The sequence below is a fragment of the Anarhichas minor genome, unplaced genomic scaffold (genome assembly GCF_050575085.1).
Source record: "Anarhichas minor isolate MPS153535 unplaced genomic scaffold, ASM5057508v1 ptg000028l, whole genome shotgun sequence".
Taxonomy (NCBI): Eukaryota; Metazoa; Chordata; class Actinopteri; order Perciformes; family Anarhichadidae; genus Anarhichas; species Anarhichas minor.
This window is the reverse complement of record NW_027466474.1, coordinates 9,491,842-9,512,821: the sequence shown is the minus strand read 5'-3', so window position 1 is coordinate 9,512,821 and position 20,980 is coordinate 9,491,842. Positions and strand designations below refer to the sequence as shown.

At 38.0% G+C, this 20,980-nt stretch overlaps 2 long non-coding RNA genes across 2 annotated transcripts; both read right to left on the bottom strand.

The window, feature by feature from the left end:
• Positions 1–3,632: 3,632 nt before the first annotated feature.
• Positions 3,633–4,217, bottom strand: LOC142962805 (uncharacterized). The gene is made up of 2 exons (XR_012957366.1): positions 4,099–4,217; positions 3,633–3,949 (listed from the first exon to the last, which is right to left on the bottom strand). It is a non-coding gene; the product is annotated as an uncharacterized LOC142962805 (long non-coding RNA).
• Positions 4,218–17,829: 13,612 nt separating this feature from the next.
• Positions 17,830–19,361, bottom strand: LOC142962665 (uncharacterized). The gene is made up of 2 exons (XR_012957348.1): positions 19,121–19,361; positions 17,830–18,525 (listed from the first exon to the last, which is right to left on the bottom strand). It is a non-coding gene; the product is annotated as an uncharacterized LOC142962665 (long non-coding RNA).
• Between the last annotated feature and the right edge of the window lie 1,619 nt (positions 19,362–20,980).

Genomic DNA, 20,980 nt, shown 5'->3' with positions numbered 1-20,980 from the left:
CTGAGGACTCTCCGCTCCCTCAGAGGAGCAGGACACCTTCATCTCTCCCTGGGACAGACACTCAGAGACCAGCAGGACAGAGGACACAGGAGCTGAAGGAAACACACTCAGATGACTTTTCATATTGACATAATCTTCATCATTCTGTAGAGTTTCTCATACAGAGCAGTCCAGACATGGATACAGATATACAGCACGTAGAATATGAGATGCATGTAATAAATAGTTATTTACCTTGAATGGTCAACTGTAGAGCCCTGTCCTCTAAGTGAATTCCGTTTGAATCAAAGGTTCTAAGTCTATATTCACCACCATCAGTCCTGCTCAGTTTATTGATCCTAAATGTTCCATCACTGGGAGTAAAGGATGATCTGTTTTCTATCAGATTAGACGAAATGTTATTCATGCTCCCTTTCAGTATTACTGTATTTTTGTTCAACCATAGGTATTTATGTGTTTCTGAGGCTTTGTTCATCAGCTGGAGGACCACAGTTCCTCCCAAAGCTCCATAACACTGAGCTCCGTTCTGTCTGCCATCACAGTAGGTTTCCACACCTGAACATTTTGGAGCAAAAACATGAAAGTGTTTTAGGCACATTTAAGCAACAATAGTGGGTTTGGAGCAGCTGTGTCTCAATCAGACAACATTATGCAAGCAGGCGTTTATTGTATTGTTTGCTGAGTGTCTCAACATGACCAGTGACTGCAAAACAGTTTAGGTTCAGCTAACAGACGTATTTTGCTGTAATACATTTTGTCATATTGTAGTTAATCACATCCAGTTATTAACAACGCATGCTGTGTTTTTACAGCACTTTATTTTAAACTAAAGTGGAGATCCAAACTTTTGAAGATATACCAAATCATATTTCATCCTGTATTTGGTGAAAATGTATAAATTGATTCACACGACATTGAGAATAGTATCTATTGTTATAAAAACATAGTTTCTGTTTAGCATGATATAATATGACGTGGTATTTGTCATACAGTGTTTTATCTTAAACTTTCAAGAGACTTTAAGAGAAAAATCAGGGATCACTGTCAGTTCTGTGACTGTTCTTAGAAATAACTAAATTCTTTAATAGCTACTGAACCTCAGAAGAGCTCAAACACTACATTTAAACAGTAGATTGTTAAATCTTAGTTGATCAATAACGTGGTATTTCCTCACAACCAACAGGTGTCTCATCCTGCAGTATTTGACCTGCATCACTGAGGAGAATGTCTAAACCCACGACTCAGTGTTAAAAGTTGAACAGCTCACCGTGAGAGACTCCGAGTATCAACACAAACAGTCCGATCACAGCTTCCATGTCGCCTCAGTGTTCAGCCTCCGTTGACCCAGTCAGCAGCTTCCTGACTAACCTTATTCAACAGCAAACATGCACATGAGAAGCCTCTCTTCTCTAGTGATCAGTGTCAGATAAGAAAGGAAGCAGAAATATTAACCAACTGTCATATCAGTTCCTCATTTATGAACACATACCAGATTAAAGCCTTAAAAGGATGCTGAAGACAAAACTATTTCTGGAAATGGTTTCTGAAGCTCCGCGTGTTAAGATTTCAAGTAAAGTCCAACCACACTATACCAGGAAAGACTGTCATCGCTCTCAGCTATGAAGAAATGAAAACAAAGTGTCATGATACAGTTTAAACAGCACAGCTTCTCACACAGAGGTTTTATCTTTTATTGTGTTATTATTTTACGTTCTGCAGTTCATCCTCGAAATTATAACATACGGGTGTTAATATTAAAGCATTTGCACAACGTGTGCACGGTGTGACATCTTTCTGTTTTTGATAAAAGTGTAAAAAGTGCAAACATTACAATCCCAGTCACAAGATATTTTGATATTTCTTTTTTTGTTACTGTTTACTATAACTTTCAAATCTGCCACACTAATTCTACAAATGCAGAAAATGTATTTATAAATATGTCATAAAGTGTGTGTGTGCGTGTGTGTAGGTGCGTGTGTGTGTAGCCTGTGAAAATGTTCATATAGCCTACTGCTAGCTGCAGGTGTTTAGTGAGCAACACCTGTCCACTGGGGGAAGCAGGGGGGTGATTGGCGCACTGTCCTGGAGGTGTGGGGACTTCCCCCAGGTTAAGTTCCTTCTCAGCTGTGGAGAAGAGGGGAGAAGGAGCGGAAGACAGCACGGAGAAAGACGGCAAGCGGCCCGTCAGGTGCACGAAGAGCGTCAAAAGGAGGAGAGAAAGGTGTGACCGAGCCAGTAAACCCTCTGTGAGCAGAGTATGGCGGCGGAGCGGTGCAGAGACTAATCCGGACGAGAGAGGCCGCTGTGACTGAGCAACCACAGATTCACGGCAGTTGAGAGGAACGAGAGAGGAGGCGCTGTGGGATCTGTGGCGGGGTGAAGTGCGCTTCACTTCTCCTCTCAGCTAAATTATTGTGGACCTAAAGAGACTCTCGGTCTGGATTATGTTAATTGTTTTTATCGATTGTATATTCATCAATTGTATTTTTAAAATAATCTAAATCTGAGTGCTGTCATGGACAGAGTGCTCCCCAGCAGAAATGTAAAAGGAGAGCAAATGAGGGGTTTCACCCCCGCTACAAATACTTCTGGTACGACCATGAAGTCTCTGTAACTAACATTAAACACAAATGTCTTGTAAATAAATATGCAGGCTGGAAACTAAACAGAAAGTTACATTCAAGTTACATTCAAAGATGAACATAAACAGTTGTTACCTAACCATAATGTGAGTGAAACCAAATACAGCCAGTAGATGTCGTCACAACCCAACGTGATTTATACACTGCAGCATCAACTAATACACACAACCCAACTACTTTAGTCATCTAGTTCCTGCTAGTATTTAAAGTATGTGTTTGATATGATTCTCAGTAAAAGCTCTTACAGCTAAATAATAGTCATTTCTGGTTTGTTTATATCAATGAAAGTTTTGTTACCGTTGATGATGATGCAACTTCATCCCATGTATCAGCATTTAATGCAGCGTTTTATTTACAGCAACATCCTCCCATTAGGTAAAAAGTACAGTCACAAGCTTCACAGCTCTATTAATAAATATTGTGTCTAATTGTCCATCACATATTTATTTTTGGTCTCAGGGCTACAGTGCAAACATTAAATTACCAAGACTTCAAATGGACAAAGGATGACAACGCAAAGAGGCAACTGTTATTAAATAAAATGACAAAAGTATAATAGTTTATTTGAAATAGAAAGTACTAAGTGATGTTCTTAAAATAATTGCTAAAGTTACTGTCATTCTTATACAACAGACTTCTAAACAACTTTTAGAGTGTCTGTAGTGGCCACATGTTGACTAAATCAAAATTAAAACAATAATCAAACGCCACTGATGCACCGTGGTCGGTATTTTTACGCAGCCAGATGAGAGTGGATTGTCGAAGCAGGATTCTGATTTTCGTATTTATTAAATAAAGCAAACAAAACAAACTAACTAACAAAAAGAACAAAGAAAACTCCTGTCGTGCTGTCTCTCCTCTCCTGTGCAAAGTAAACAAATTACTATGAAAGAGAAAAAACAATCTTAATTTATCAAACATCTATAATAAACAATACTACTTTTAAATTAAATAACAAAATACAACATCAAATAAATAGCTCCAACAGTGTCAAATGTGACCATCAGTCTTTTATTATAGTTTAACAAAGAGTAGATCAAAAATACAATTATGTACATTTTTTATACTGATCATACTTGATGGTGCTGCTGAGATTAACATGACATGCCCAACATTTCACTGATGCCACAAGTCAGCGTTTCCTGTAACAAATATTTTTCAACACTAATGCAAGATGCAAAAAAAATACTTTTCAAGCTCCCAAGTAATGCAAGTAGTCCTGTTCTTTGAGTCCTCAGTTCATTGTTGATCCTGTTCCTCAAGCGAGTTCAAGTCCAAATTCAAGGCATTCATTATCAGTTATTTACCTGAGGATAGACAACAAAGAATAAAGCAAAATTATTTTGCAGTTAAAGCAAAACAAAAGAAAAAAAAGACTCTTTCACCAACGGTGTTGACTGAAATGCTGACATTATCAAATTGACCCTTTTTTGGTTACAGGTGTGTAAAGTCTTACCTGTCTTCTTACGACGCCTCAGTTTCCAGCAGACACAGCAACACACCACCACTATCAGAAGAGCCCCCACTGCAGAACAGACTGGGATCAAGATGTGCGAAACGTTTTCTGGAGAGGAGAAACCACAATGGTTATGATACGTATAATAGCACAGCACTTAAATGTACATATACAAATGAGTTTTTCACTTGGATATTACTCATATACATTTACATAACACGTGTTCTTTCTAGCCAGTGTAAAGAAAACATCCCAAATACACATTTAAGTGTTTATTTGATAGATAGATAGATAGATAGATAGATAGATGTATACTTTATTCATCCCCAGGGGGAAATTTGAATGTTACAGCAGCAAGACAAAGTAACAGTAACTGCAACGTCTCTGGTTACTTTGAGCTCACCTAAACAATTCATCACAACTCCCTCCTGTCTCTCCATTCAACTTGATTCAATTCAATTCAATTCAATTCAAATGGTTTTTATTGGCATGAAAGTTTCAAGAACAATGTCTCTGAAGCATCAAAATACAAAATGTCTCTTAAGACTCTGTCGCCCTCCACTGGCGACTGTTGATTAAAAACAAACGTCCTAAAACATGAAAAGACTTCTGACATTTCACTTGCAGCAATAAACAGTCACATTATACACTTAATGTTTAGTGAGGCAGAATGTTTGTGTGGAGCCTCTTAAGACAGTAACAGATATGTGATTATGTTTTATTGATGTTTAAATGTTATCAACAGAGAGTTTTACTGAGCACAGAATTATCAATAAGCAACAGTAGCTCCTCTGTGAACCAGTGGAGGAAAACCTCACACCTACTGACACTGATGATGAGTCGGAGGTTTTATTCAACACTCAGCAGTAATTAAAGTCTGTGATCAAAATGTCAACAAAAGGATCTGATGACCGATTGATTGACAGGTTGTGAATACATAACAACAATAAAACTCAACAAAGATAAAAGTCTTAATATTTAATACTTCTAAAGGTTTAACAATATTACTCTTTGTAAACATGGGAGAACAACAGACCTCTATTTGTAATTATTAATAGATGAGAAAAACACACAACGATTATTTACATAACTCAACATTTAGGAGATAAAAACTTTAGTCATATAAGTGAATATAACTGTAAAATGTATGATGTATAATTACAGTTTGGTCTTTAATACACACTTGAAATGCAAAATCACCAATCAAGCTTCTAAGGCAAGTACCTATAAAAAAAGTAAAAACAATTTATCTCTGACACATAAACTTGTCATTCTAAGAAATATATCTGTTTCCATGCATTTTTCAGATAATCCAGTGTGTTAAATATCTGATTTACACAAAGAAGTAGGAGAAAGAAACGCTTAATCCTTCAATTCATCTGAAAAATTAAAGGTCACCACATTTGGAGATACATTGTTTTCACCAGAAAGCGTCGATGTGGAAATCTACTGTACGATCATTTCCAATTGGCATCAAAATGAGTTGCAGAGCTAATATGACAATTAAACTGTGCTGTGGGCCTCTGGATGCTTCATCACTCTCCAAAGGCAGCGACGCACTGAACATTTGACAACAAGACGACGTCTACACGCGAATTAAATCGAAGTAAAGCATCCCTCTTTCACCAGTCAACAACTGAAGTGACCGAGTGAAAAGAGTCACACGACACCGGATTCACACAGTTAAAGATCAGATGAAGACCTTCTCATTCCAACCATCACAACAGAGTTCTCCTGATCTTCAATCTGTCGACGGACAACAGAGTCTTGAGCCATCTTGTTTTTCTTTTTCTTCCAAACAAAAAAGACGGTGATCCCAATTAATGGAAGAATCACCACAGCTGCTCGCACTCCACATATGAGCCAGGAGAGATCTGCTCGGATTAAGAGACACAGAAATCACATGTGAACATAGGGCTGTGGCAGGAGAGTTGGTTTTCACTTGCTTAAGTAAACAGGGCTCATCTCTACTGGAGGAAGCACAGGTTTGATGTATGTGTGTGTGTGTGTGTGTGTGTGTGTGTGTGTGTGTGTGTGTGTGTGTGTGTGTGCGTGTGCGTGTGTGTGTGTGTGTGCGTGCGTGCGTGTTTGCCGTGCAGTTAATAAATATGAAGCCTGTGAGAAAGACAGAGATCAATGACTGATGTTCAGCTAATCAGTAGTATTATTAACATCAGACTTTTGTCTACTCATGCTCTCACTCACCACAGGTAGATATCTTCACTTCTGTTAAGTCACTACTGACGTTATTCTTGACCAAGCAGACCAGTTTTCCTGAGACGTGTTGTTTCAGAGTGATGTTGTTTGTCTCAGTGTTTCCAGAGAGGAGCTCAGAGTCTGTCAGACTGTGATCATCCAGAGTCCAGCTGTACTGAGGACTGTCCGCTCCCTCAGAGGAGCAGGACACCTTCATCTCTCCCTGGGACAGACACTCAGAGACCAGCAGGACAGAGGATACAGGAGCTGAAGGAAACACACTCAGATGACTTTTCATATTGACATAATCTTCATCATTCTGTAGAGTTTCTCATACAGAGCAGTCCAGACATGGATACAGATATACAGCACGTAGAATATGACATGCATGTAATAAATAGTTATTTACCTTGAATGGTCAACTGTAGAGCCCTGTTCTCTAAGTGAATTCCATCTGAATCAAAGGTTCTAAGTCTATATTCACCACCATCAGTCCTGCTCAGTTTATTGATCCAAAATCTTCCATCACTGGGAGTAAAGAATGATCTGTTTTCTATCCGATTAGACAGAATGTTATTCCTTCTCCCTTCCAGTATTACTGTATTTTTGTTCAACCATTGGTATCTATGTGTTTCTGAGGCTTTGGTCATCAGCTTGAGGACCACAGTTCGTCCCAAAGCTCCATAACACTGAGCTCCGTTCTGTCTGCCATCACAGTAGGTTACCACACCTGGAAATAATAATAAGGAAAAGTTTAAAAATGTATATATCACATGGCAAGTACTGATGCACCATATAAGTCTAAGTAATGGTGCAGCCATAAAACCATGATGTCTTAGTGTTTCCTGTGAAGGTAAACATTGAGAAGCTGAGAATGAAATGTCAGTACAATGTAATAAAATATATAATTTTGTCTTTCAAGCAGTTTTCATGAACATTTTATGTGGAAATAAGGGTTCACTGGATTTATAAAGAACATGAATGAAATTTTAATGAGGTTTAATTAGTTTCAATAAAATGTTTTAAAAGCAAGGTAGAGAAAAATATAAATACAAATATCTGAATCCGTTCATTTTCTAAAACAAAAAATAAAAATGTGTGGTTGAGTTGTTACTGTATACTTCCCTTAATGCAGACAGGAAAATGTTCTATATTGCAAAAGATAGATGTGACCACAAAACATTTCACCAAGAACTCATGCACAAACTTCCCTCTGCTTTACAGTACACTAAGTTATTCAATACATTGTATTTCATGTGAAACACAATGTTGTAATTGTGACTGAGCATTATCAGCATTAGCTTTATAACTGAATTTGAAATCCTCCTTTTTATGTACAGTTTTTAAGTGAGAATGAAATAAATCTTGCATCTTGAAGCTTAAATTTACTGTCATAAATCACACCAAGCTTTCAGTTTGTTTCAACATAATAGATCTATGGCAGTCAATTGAAGATCAAAGATGAAAAGGGTCGGTGGTTCGATCCCCGGCTCCGGCTCTGCTAGTCGCATGTCGATATGTCCTTGAGCAAGACACTTAACCCCAAAATTGCTCCTGTAGCTGTGCCTACGGTGTAGAAATGTGATAGAATCTGAATTGTAAGTCGCTTTGGATAAAAGCGTCTGCTAAATGACTGTAATGTAATGTAATGAAAAAAACATATTTAATTATATTCAGTTATTCTATGTGTCATGATTCTTGTATGAATTTGGTCCCAGCGTGGGTCAGTGGTTGTGCTGCAAAGCACATCAATGACGATGATGTTGAACTGTATATGTTTGATCCTGCTGAATGAAATGTGTCAGTTTAAATAGTCTGGAAGCTGTTGTTGGCTCAATACACAGGGTATTATTGGCTGCAAACATCCACTGTGATATGTGCATCCCATTGGGTGAGTTGCAGTTAATTAATATGTAGCCTGTGAGAAAGACAGAGATCAATGACTGATGTACAACTAATCATTAGTATCTTAACATCAGACTTTTGTCTACTCATGCTCTCACTCACCACAGGTAGATATCTGCACCTCTTTTAAGTCACTACTGACTTTATTCTTGACCGAGCAGACCAGTTTTCCTGAGACGTGTTGTTTCAGAGTGATGTTGTTTGTCTCAGTGTTTCCAGAGAGGAGCTCAGAGTCTGTCAGAGTGTGATCATCCAGAGTCCAGCTGTACTGAGGACTGTCCGCTCCCTCAGAGGAGCAGGACACCTTCATCTCTCCCTCGGACAGACAATCAGGGACCAGCAGGACAGAGGACACAGGAGCTGAAGGAAACACACTCAGATGACTTTTCATATTGACATAATCTTCATCATTCTGTAGAGTTTCTCATACAGAGCAGTCCAGACATGGATACAGATATACAGCACGTAGAATATGACATGCATGTAATAAATAGTTATTTACCTTGAATGGTCAACTGTAGAGCCCTGTTCTCTAAGTGAATTCCATCTGAATCAAAGGTTATAAGTGTATATTCACCACCATCAGTCCTGCTCAGTTTATTGATCCTAAATCTTCCATCACTGGGAGTAAAGAATGATCTGTTTTCTATCAGATTAGACAAAATGTTATTCCTTCTCCCTTCCAGTATTACTGTATTTTTGTTCAACCATTGGTATCTATGTGTTTCTGAGGCTTTGTTCATCAGCTTGAGGACCACAGTTCCTCCCAAAGCTCCATAACACTGAGCTCCGTTCTGTCTGCCATCACAGTAGGTTACCACACCTGGAAATAATAATAAGGAAAAGTTTAAAAATTCATATATCACATGGCAAGTTCTGTTGCACCATATAAGTCTAAGTAATGGTGCAGCCATAAAACCATGATGTCTTAGTGTTTCCTGTGAAGGTAAACATTGAGAAGCTGCAATGAAATGTCAGTATAATGTAATAAAATATATAATTTTGTCTTTCTATCAGTTTTCATGAACATTTTATGTGGAAATAAGGGTTCACTGGATTTATAAAGAACATGAATGAAATTTTAATCAGGTTTAATTAGTTTAAATAAAATGTTTTAAAAACAAGGTAGAGAAAAATATAAATACAAATATCTGAATCCGTTCATTTTCTAAAACAAAAAATAAAAATGTGTGGTTGAGTTGTTACTGTATACTTCCCTTAATGCAGACAGGAAAATGTTCTATATTGCAAAAGATAGATGTGACCACAAAACATTTCACCAAGAACTCATGCACAAACTTCCCTCTGCTTTACAGTACACTAAGTTATTGAATACATTGTATTTCATGTGAAACACAATGTTGTAATTGTGACTGAGCATTATCAGCATTAGCTTTATAACTGAATTTGCAATCCTGCTTTTTATGTACAGTTTTTAAGTGAGAATGAAATAAATCTTGCATCTTGAAGCTTAAATTTACTGTCATAAATCACACCAAGCTTTCAGTTTGTTTCAACATAATAGATCTATGGCAGTCAATTGAAGATCAAAGATGAAAAGGGTCGGTGGTTCGATCCCCGGCTCCGGCTCTGCTAGTCGCATGTCGATATGTCCTTGAGCAAGACACTTAACCCCAAAATTGCTCCTGTAGCTGTGCCTACGGTGTAGAAATGTGATAGAATCTGAATTGTAAGTCGCTTTGGATAAAAGCGTCTGCTAAATGACTGTAATGTAATGTAATGTAATGAAAAAAACATATTTAATTATATTCAGTTATTCTATGTGTCATGATTCTTGTATGAATTTGGTCCCAGCGTGGGTCAGTGGTTGTGCTGCAAAGCACATCAATGACGATGATGTTGAACTGTATATGTTTGATCCTGCTGCATGAAATGTGTCAGTTTAAATAGTCTGGAAGCTGTTGTTGGCTCAATACACAGGGTATTATTGGCTGCAAACACCCACTGTGATATGTGCGTCCCATTGGGTGAGTTGCAGTTAATGAATATGAAGCCTGTGAGAAAGACAGAGATCAGTGACTGATGTTCAGCTAATCATTAGTATCTTAACATCAGACTTGTGTCTACTCATGCTCTCACTCACCACAGGTAGATATCTTCACCTCTTTTAAGTCACTACTGACTTTATTCTTGACCGAGCAGACCAGTTTTCCTGAGACATGTTGTTTCAGAATGATGCTGTTTGTCTCAGTGTTTCCAGAGAGGAGCTCAGAGTCTGTCAGAGTGTGATCATCCAGAGTCCAGCTGTACTGAGGACTCTCCGCACCCTCAGAGGAGCAGGTCACCTTCATCTCTCCCTGGGACAGACACTCAGAGACCAGCAGGACAGAGGACACAGGAGCTGAAGGAAACACACTCAGATGACTTTTCATATTGACATAATCTTCATCATTCTGTAGAGTTTCTCATACAGAGCAGTCCAGACATGGATACAGATATACAGCACGTAGAATATGACATGCATGTAATAAATAGTTATTTACCTTGAATGGTCAACTGTAGAACCCTGTTCTCTGATTGAGTTCCATCTGAATCAAAGGTTATAAGTCTATATTCACCACCATCAGTCCTGCTCAGTTTATTGATCCTAAATGTTCCATCACTGGGAGTAAAGGATGATCTGTTTTCTATCAGATTAGACAAAATGTTATTCCTTCTCCCTTCCAGTATTACTGTATTTTTGTTCAACCATTCGTATTTATGTATTTCTGAGGCTTTGTTCATCAGCTTGAGGACCACAGTTCCTCCCAAAGCTCCATAACACTGAGCTCCGTTCTGTCTGCCATCACAGTAGGTTTCCACACCTGAACATTTTGGAACAAAAACATGAAAGTGTTTTAGGCACATGAATCTAAAGCAACACTAGTGGGTTTGGAGCAGCTGTGTCTCAATCAGACAACATTATGCAAGCAGGCGTTTATTGTATTGTTTGCTGAGTGTCTCAACATGACCAGTGACTGCAAAACAAATGTTTAGGTTCAGCTAACAGAGGTATTTTGCTGTAATACATTTTGTCATATTGTAGTTAATCACATCCAGTTATTAACAACGCATGCTGTGTTTTTACAGCACTTTATTTTAAACTAAAGTGGAGATCCAAACTTTTGAAGATATACCAAATCATATTTCATCCTGTATTTGGTGAAAATGTATAAATTGATTCACACGACATTGAGAATAGTATCTATTGTTATAAAAACATAGTTTCTGTTTAGCATGATATAATATGACGTGGTATTTGTCATACAGTGTTTTATCTTAAACTTTCAAGAGACTTTAAGATAAAAATCAGGGATCACTGTCAGTTCTGTGACTGTTCTTAGAAATAACTAAATTCTTTAATAGCTACTGAACCTCAGAAGAGCTCAAACACTACATTTAAACAGTAGATTGTTAAATCTTAGTTGATCAATAACGTTGGTATTTCCTCACAACCAACAGGTGTCTCATCCTGCAGTATTTGACCTGCATCACTGAGGAGAATGTCTAAACCCACGACTCAGTGTTAAAAGTTGAACAGCTCACCGTGAGAGACTCCGAGTATCAACACAAACAGTCCGATCACAGCTTCCATGTCGCCTCAGTGTTCAGCCTCCGTTGACCCAGTCAGCAGCTTCCTGACTAACCTTATTCAACAGCAAACATGCACATGAGACGCCTCTCTTCTCTAGTGATCAGTGTCAGATAAGAAAGGAAGCAGAAATATTAACCAACTGTCATATCAGTTCCTCATTTATGAACACATACCAGATTAAAGCCTTAAAAGGATGCTGAAGACAAAACTATTTCTGGAAATGGTTTCTGAAGCTCCGCGTGTTAAGATTTCAAGTAAAGTCCAACCACACTATACCAGGAAAGGCTGTCATCGCTCTCAGCTGTGAAGAAATGAAAACAAAGTGTCATGATACAGTTTAAACAGCACAGCTTCTCACACAGAGATTTTATCTTTTATTGTGTTATTATTTTACGTTCTGCAGTTCATCCTCGAAATTATAACATACGGGTGTTAATATTAAAGCATTTGCACAACGTGTGCACGGTGTGACATCTTTCTGTTTTTGATAAAAGTGTAAAAAGTGCAAACATTACAATCCCAGTCACAAGATATTTTGATATTTCTTTTTTTGTTACTGTTTACTATAACTTTCAAATCTGCCACACTAATTCTACAAATGCAGAAAATGTATTTATAAATATGTCATAAAGTGTGTGTGTGCGTGTGTGTAGGTGCGTGTGTGTGTAGCCTGTGAAAATGTTCATATAGCCTACTGCTAGCTGCACGTGTTTAGTGAGCAACACCTGTCCACTGGGGGAAGCAGGGGGGTGATTGGCGCACTGTCCTGGAGGTGTGGGGACTTCCCCCAGGTTAAGTTCCTTCTTAGCTGTGGAGAAGAGGGGAGAAGGAGCGGAAGACAGCACGGAGAAAGACGGCAAGCGGCCCGTCAGGTGCACGAAGAGCGTCAAAAGGAGGAGAGAAAGCTGTGACCGAGCCAGTAAACCCTCTGTGAGCAGAGTATGGCGGCGGAGCGGTGCAGAGACTAATCCGGACGAGAGAGGCCGCTGTGACTGAGCAACCACAGATTCACGGCAGTTGAGAGGAACGAGAGAGGAGGCGCTGTGGGATCTGTGGCGGGGTGAAGTGCGCTTCACTTCTCCTCTCAGCTAAATTATTGTGGACTTAAAGAGACTCTCGGTCTGGACTATGTTTATTGTTTTTATCGATTGTATATTCATCAATTGTATTTTTTTAAATAATCTAAATCTGAGTGCTGTCATGGACAGAGTGCTCCCCAGCAGAAATGTAAAAGGAGAGCAAATGAGGGGTTTCACCCCCGCTACAAATACTTCTGGTACGACCATGAAGTCTCTGTAACTAACATTAAACACAAATGTCTTGTAAATAAATATGCAGGCTGGAAACTAAACAGAAAGTTACATTCAAAGATGAACATAAACAGTTGTTGCCTAACCATAATGTGAGTGAAACCAAATACAGCCAGTAGATGTCGTCACAACCCAACGTGATTTATACACTGCAGCATCAACTAATACACACAACCCAACTACTTTAGTCATAGTTCCTGCTAGTATTTAAAGTATGTGTTTGATATGATTCTCAGTAAAAGCTCTAACAGCTAAATAATAGTCATTTCTGGTTTGTTTATATCAATGAAAGTTTTGTTACCGTTGATAATGATGCAACTTCATCCCATGTATCAGCATTTAATGCAGCGTTTTATTTACAGCAACATCCTCCCATTAGGTAAAAGGTACAGTCACAAGCTTCACAGCTCTATTAATAAATATTGTGTCTAATTGTCCATCACATATTTATTTGTGGTCTCAGGGCTACAGTGAAAACATTAAATTACCAAGACTTCAAATGGACAAAGGATGACAACGCAAAGAGGCAACTGTTATTAAATAAAATGACAAAAGTACAATAGTTTATTTGAAATAGAAAGTACTAAGTGATGTTCTTAAACATTTAGCTAAAGTTACTGTCATTCTTATACAACAGACTTCTAAACAACTTTTAGAGTGTCTGTGGCCATTTCTCGACTAAATCAAAATTAAACAAACAATAATCAAACGCCACTGATGCACCGTGGTCGGTATTTTTACGCAACCAGAAGAGAGTGGATTGTCGAAGCAGGATTCTGATTTTCGTATTTATTAAATAAAGCAAACAAAACAAACTAACTAACAAAAAGAACAAAGAAAACTCCTGTCATGCTGTCTCCCCTCTCCTGTGCTGTCCTGTGCTGTGCTGTGCTGGTATAAACTATAAGCCCACCCACATGCTGGTCCTATCTCTCCTCTCATACATATAGCTACAGGTGCCCACAGTAATTAACCAAACAACAAAAAATAATATAACTAAACAAATTACTATGAAAGAGAAAAAACAATCTTAATTTATCAAACATCTACAATAATTAAATAATACTACTTATTAATTAAATAACAAAATACAACATCAAATAAATAGCTCCAACAGTGTCAAATGTGACCATCAGTCTTTTATTATAGTTTAACAAAGAGTAGATCAAAAATACAATTATGTACATTTTTTATACTGATCATACTTGGTGGTGCTGCTGAGATTAACATGACATGCCCAACATTTCACTGATGCCACAAGTCAGCGTTTCCTGTAACAAATATTTTTCAACACTAATGCAAGATGCAAAAAAAATACTTTTCAAGCTCCCAAGTAATGCAAGTAGTCCTGTTCTTTGAGTCCTCAGTTCATTGTTGATCCTGTTCCTCAAGCGAGTTCAAGTCCAAATTCAAGGCATTCATTATCAGTTATTTACCTGAGGATAGACAACAAAGAATAAAGCAAAATTATTTTGCAGTTAAAGCAAAACAAAAGAAAAAAAAGACTCTTTCACCAACGGTGTTGACTGAAATGCTGACATTATCAAATTGACCCTTTTTTGGTTACAGGTGTGTAAAGTCTTACCTGTCTTCTTACGACGCCTCAGTTTCCAGCAGACACAGCAACACACCACCACTATCAGAAGAGCCCCCACTGCAGAACAGACTGGGATCAAGATGTGCGAAACGTTTTCTGGAGAGGAGAGACCACAATGGTTATGATACGTATAATAGCACAGCACTTAAATGTACATATACAAATGAGTTTTTCACTTGGATATTACTCATATACATTTACGTAACACGTGTTCTTTCTAGCCAGTGTAAAGAAAACATCCCAAATACACATTTAAGTGTGTATTTGATAGATAGATAGATAGATAGATAGATAGATAGATAGATGTATACTTTATTCATCCCCAGGGGGAAATGTCTCTTAAGACTCTGTCGCCCTCCACTGGCGACTGTTGATTAAAAACAAACGTCCTAAAACATGAAAAGACTTCTGACATTTCACTTGCAGCAATAAACAGTCACATTATACACTTAATGTTTAGTGAGGCAGAATGTTTGTGTGGAGCCTCTTAAGACAGTAACAGATATGTGATTATGTTTTATTGATGTTTAAATGTTATCAGCAGAGAGTTTTACTGAGTACAGAATTATCAATAAGCAACAGTAGCTCCTCTGTGAACCAGTGGAGGAAAACCTCACACCTACTGACACTGATGATGAGTCGGAGGTTTTATTCAACACTCAGCAGTAATTAAAGTCTGTGATCAAAATGTCAACAAAAGGATCTGATGACCGATTGATTGACAGGTTGTGAATACATAACAACAATAAAACTCAACAAAGATAAAAGTCTTAATATTTAATACTTCTAAAGGTTTAACAATATTACTCTTTGTAAACATGGGAGAACAACAGACCTCTATTTGTAATTATTAATAGATGAGAAAAACACACAACTATTATTTACATAACTCAATATTTAGGAGATGAAAACTTTAGTCATATATGTGAATATAACTGTAAAATGTATGATGTATAATTACAGTTTGGTCTTTAATACACACTTTGAATGCAAAATCACCATTTTTAAAATGTGCATAGCTTCTAAGGCAAGTACCTGTAAAAAAAGTAAAAACAATTTATCTCTGACACATAAACTTGTCATTCTAAGAAATATATCTGTTTCCATGCATTTTTCAGATAATCCAGTGTGTTTTAAATATCTGATTTACACAAAGAAGTAGGAGAAAGAAACGCTTAATCCTTCAATTCATCTGAAAAATTAAAGGTCACCACATTTGGAGATACATTGTTTTCACCAGAAAGCGTCGATGTGGAAATCTACTGTACGATCATTTCCAATTGGCATCAAAATGAGTTGCAGAGCTACTATGACAATTAAACTGTGCTGTGGGCCTCTGGATGCTTCATCACTCTCCAAAGGCAGCGACGCACTGAACATTTGACAACAAGACGACGTCTACACGCAAATTAAATCGAAGTAAAGCATCCCTCTTTCACCAGTCAACAACTGAAGTGACCGAGTGAAAAGAGTCACACGACACCGGATTCACACAGTTAAAGATCAGATGAAGACCTTCTCATTCCAACCATCACAACAGAGTTCTCCTGATCTTCAATCTGTCGACGGACAACAGAGTCTTGAGCCATCTTGTTTTTCTTTTTCTTCCAAGCAAAAAAGACGGTGATCCCAATTAATGCAAGAATCACCACAGCTGCTCGCACTCCACATATGAGCTGGGAGAGATCTGCTCAGATTAAGAGACACAGAAATCACATGTGAACATAGGGCTGTGGCAGGAGAGTTGGTTTTCACTTGCTTAAGTAAACAGGGCTCATCTCTACTGGAGGAAGCACAGGTTTGATGTGTGTGTGTGAGTGTGTGTGTGTGTGTGTGTGTGTGTGTGTGTGTGTGTGTGTGTGTGTGTGTGTGTGTGTGTGTGTGTGTGTGTGTGTGTTTTATATATTTCACCTAAAACCTACAAAGCTAACTCAGTAAGGCTAATTTAGCATAACTTTTAAAATCACACTGTAAAAGGTTATTCTATGCAAAGAGGTCCTTTTAGTGTTTCAGAAGGTGGTGAAAAGAAGAGTGCACTTCTAATCTATATTTGTTTCTGGCCTCACTGTTTAATGTCACGCTTGTGCGGTCGAGCACACCCTCCTATGTTTTGTAGCGTGTAAACCACACTATGGTTAACTCATGATGATCTGTGAACCCACACTCTTATTAGCTTATGCTGAGAAATGTGTGCAGAATACACTGAGCACTCAAAGTGAATAGGGTCGTTTATATTGTAAACACACCTGTCTTGTGTCAGTGACGAATCTGTGGGCCTTACCAATTTTCAAAGCAATGACGAAGGTTCTTCAGACGACATTTCGTGGGGTGCAATTCCCTAGCTGGCATAACTTTTATTTATTCTTTTCTTATTGTCCTTGCCACATCTGTTTAAGCCCGTAATATTGTGTTTTCTGATTAGAGCACTTTCAGGCAGAATGCCTCTTTTAATCTGAAGTTTGTATTTGTTCTTTCTCTAACAATAAATACTTTTGAATCTGAAAAGTTCAGAGTTACCCTGTTGAATGTGCTCTGCGTTTTACCGTCCATCCCTTTTTCTCCAAATTTCACAAAAATGGCTGTAAATTACATATCGATCTAGTCCTCAATTACATGAGGTTATATTTAATTCCAGGCAAATGGCTGCATTTGTTTTCAAATCAAACCTTCTTGAAAGTTAACTGACTGGTTTGTATTAGATCATGAAAAATAAGCGGCAATGTGCTCAACTGACTAAACTGGAAGCCACAAAGACAGAGGAAACATGTAGAACTAAATATAGAAACGTGATGGTGTTAAAAGATAAATGCGTTGAACGCTCAGTATGACAAGTTGAACAAGTTGCTCACGCTAGATTTGTCCCTCTCAGTAAAGGAGAAAAAGGGGATGTTCTTATTGTAAACACTAAGGAACTGCATGTACTTTGGTTAAATATTAACTGAACCAAATGTAAAAAGATTGTCTTCATAATCACCCCTGCAACTGACAAACCAAGTCTGTAAACCTGAAAGAAGCAGAAGTGTTAACACCATGGAAACAAATGTGTGGTTACTGCCAACTTCCTGAGAGACATTACTCTATAAACCTAACTTATGGCAAGAAAGCCAAAGGAAGATCACACGGTCTAATTTGACGTTACACAGCACCAAACGTTTAATGAATCCACACTACATATGCATGATTACACTCCGACCCCCAACTAGTCCATCCACATCTGTTTCATGAATACATTTCAATCCCAGTAAATGCAAACGTTGACATCAGGTGAGTAATACAATGACATACATTGTTGTTTTTCAAATTCAGACATTATTGGAAGTTTACAGTGTTTTAACGATAAAATGAAGGTAAATATGCTCACAAATTAGAAACAAGTAAAAAGTAGGTACAATATAATCTAAAGAGAATTATATTACAGGGAAATGTAATGTAATACTGTAATATGGAATATTTTAAAACATATTTTCTGAAGAAAAAATTGTAGAAGACAACAGTGAAAGTGCTAGAAAAATAGAAAAATCTATGAGCGATATGAGATATTTTCCAACTGGAAGTCACATGAAGGTGAAAAGCCTTTTGGCCTCTTGACAGCCATCTCCTCCATCTGCCTTCAGTGGTGCAGTCTTTAAACTCTGTGAATCACCTTCCTTTACGGACCTTGGAGTACACACGCTCATCTTCTGCTGGTTGAACAGACTGTCGAGGTCGCTCTGAAACCATGGCTCCGCCGTACTCCACCTCCGGCCCTGCTCTTTGCTGCACCTGCCTCCCCGGTCGCTGCATGACCTTGACATTAGCATAGGTCAACTCCTGGTCATCTTCTTCTGCAGAGTAAAATGAAAGAGTGGCACAAATATATATATATATATATATTTAATGCTGAGATATACTCAGTACTCAAGTACTGTACTTAAGTACAAATTTCAGGTAGTTGTACTTTACTGGAATCTTTCTACTTCTACTTTCTACTACTTCATTCAATCAACTACAACAATAAAATCCTGCTTTTACATTCATGCATAATAATCTATTGGTATAACAGTATAACATACACTTTTCTGTATTGAGTACTTTTACCGTTAATACTTTAAGCACATTTTCCTGATTATTCTTACATACTTTTAAGTAACATTTTCAATAATTGTAAAAGAGTTTTATTTTTTCCTGTGTAGTATTAACACTAAAGGATCTGAATACTTACTCCACCACGGTCTGTTTGTACAGCGGATTGTTAACAACAAGTTGACATTTTGGGAGGTACTCTCTTACTGAGAAATGGACTAAAACATTTATATCACTGGCCAGTTTGTAGAGTGGTCTCAATCTTCTCATCACATTTTCGGCAAGAAGGTGAATAAGTATGTTGCCCGATGGGTCATTGCAGTGATGAGTTGAGGAAAGGGAAGTTTTATTTTGTACCTTTAGGTTTGTTCTTTTTCTTTTTCTTCTGAGAACAGACGACAGCTACCCCGACCACTAACAGAAGTACAAGTGCACCCAGTACACCAGCCGTTATTTGCAAGTAGCCTTTTTCTGTAATAAAAAAACACAAGAGACACACAGATCTTTAAGTTAGCAAACATTACAGGTGTTTTTGTGGAGAATGTAAAACAAAGATAATGGAAATGACTTAAATGAATTCACTGCAGCAGAGTTAGTTTTCACTTACTAATAAAGTCCCATGAGTCCTCACTGGGGGTTTTTTTGGAGGATGTGATATTATTGTTGGGGTTAATTGACACTGTGATGCCAGACTCCTTACCAGCATGGGAGGTTGCTGTGATTGTAGTGGGAGCTGTTGTTGGCTCAATACACAGGGTATTATTGGCTGCAAACACCCACTGTGATATGTGCGTCCCATTGGGTGTGGTGCAGTTAATGAATTTGTAGCCTGTGAGAAAGACAGAGATCAATGACTGATGTTCAGTTAATCATTAGCGTTAACATCAGACTTTTGTCTACTCATGCTCTCACTCACCACAGGTAGATATCTTCACTTCAGTTAATTCACTACTGACTTTATTCTTGACCGAGCAGACCAGTTTTCCTGAGACGTGTTGTTTCAGAGTGATGCTGTTTGTCTCAGTGTCTCCAGAGAGGAGCTCAGAGTCTGTCAGAGTGTGATCATCCAGAGTCCAGCTGTACTGAGGACTGTCCGCTCCCTCAGAGGAGCAGGTCACCTTCATCTCTCCCTGGGACAGACACTCAGAGACCAGCAGGACAGAGGACACAGGAGCTGAAGGAAACACACTCAGATGACTTTTCATATTGACATAATCTTCATCATTCTGTAGAGTTTCTCATACAGAGCAGTCCAGACATGGATACAGATATACAGCACGTAGAATATGAGATGCATGTAATAAATAGTTATTTACCTTGAATGGTCAACTGTAGAGCCCTGTCCTCTAAGTGAATTCCGTTTGAATCAAAGGTTCTAAGTGTATATTCACCACCATCAGTCCTGCTCAGTTTATTGATCCTAAATGTTCCATCACTGGGAGTAAAGGATGATCTGTTTTCTATCAGATTAGAAGAAATGATATTCCTTCTCCCTTTCAGTATTACTGTAGTTTTGTTCGACCATTCGTATTTATGTATTTCTGAGGCTTTGTTCATCAGCTGGAGGACCACAGTTCCTCCCAAAGCTCCATAACACTGAGCTCCGTTCTGTCTGCCATCACAGTAGGTTTCCACACCTGAACATTTTGGAACAAAAACATGAAAGTGTTTTAGGCACATTTAAGCAACAATAGTGGGTTTGGAGCAGCTGTGTCTCTAATAGACAACATTATGCAAACAGGCGTTTATTGTTTTATATGTTTGCTGAGTGTTACACATGACCGGTGACTGCAAAACAGTTTAGGTTCAGCTAACAGAGGTATTTTGCTGTAATACATTTTCTCATATTGTAGTTAATCACATCCAGTTATTAACAACGCATGCTGTGTTGCTGTGTTGCAGGAGAAAAATCAGGATCACATTTAGAGTTGAAGTCATTTAATAGATTAATATTTAGAAAGATTGCACAATGACGTGGGATTGATCTCCGGATTTGCTATTGTTCTTAGAAAAATAACTAGATTTTTCAAAAGCTACTGAACCTCAGAAGAGCTCAAATACTACATATAAACAGTAGATTGTTAAATAGTTGATCAATAAAGTTGGTATTTCCTCAGAACCAACAGGTGTCTCATCCTGCAGTATTTGACCTGCATCACTGAGGAGAATGTCTAAACCCACGACTCAGTGTTAAAAGTTAAACAGCTCACCGTGAGA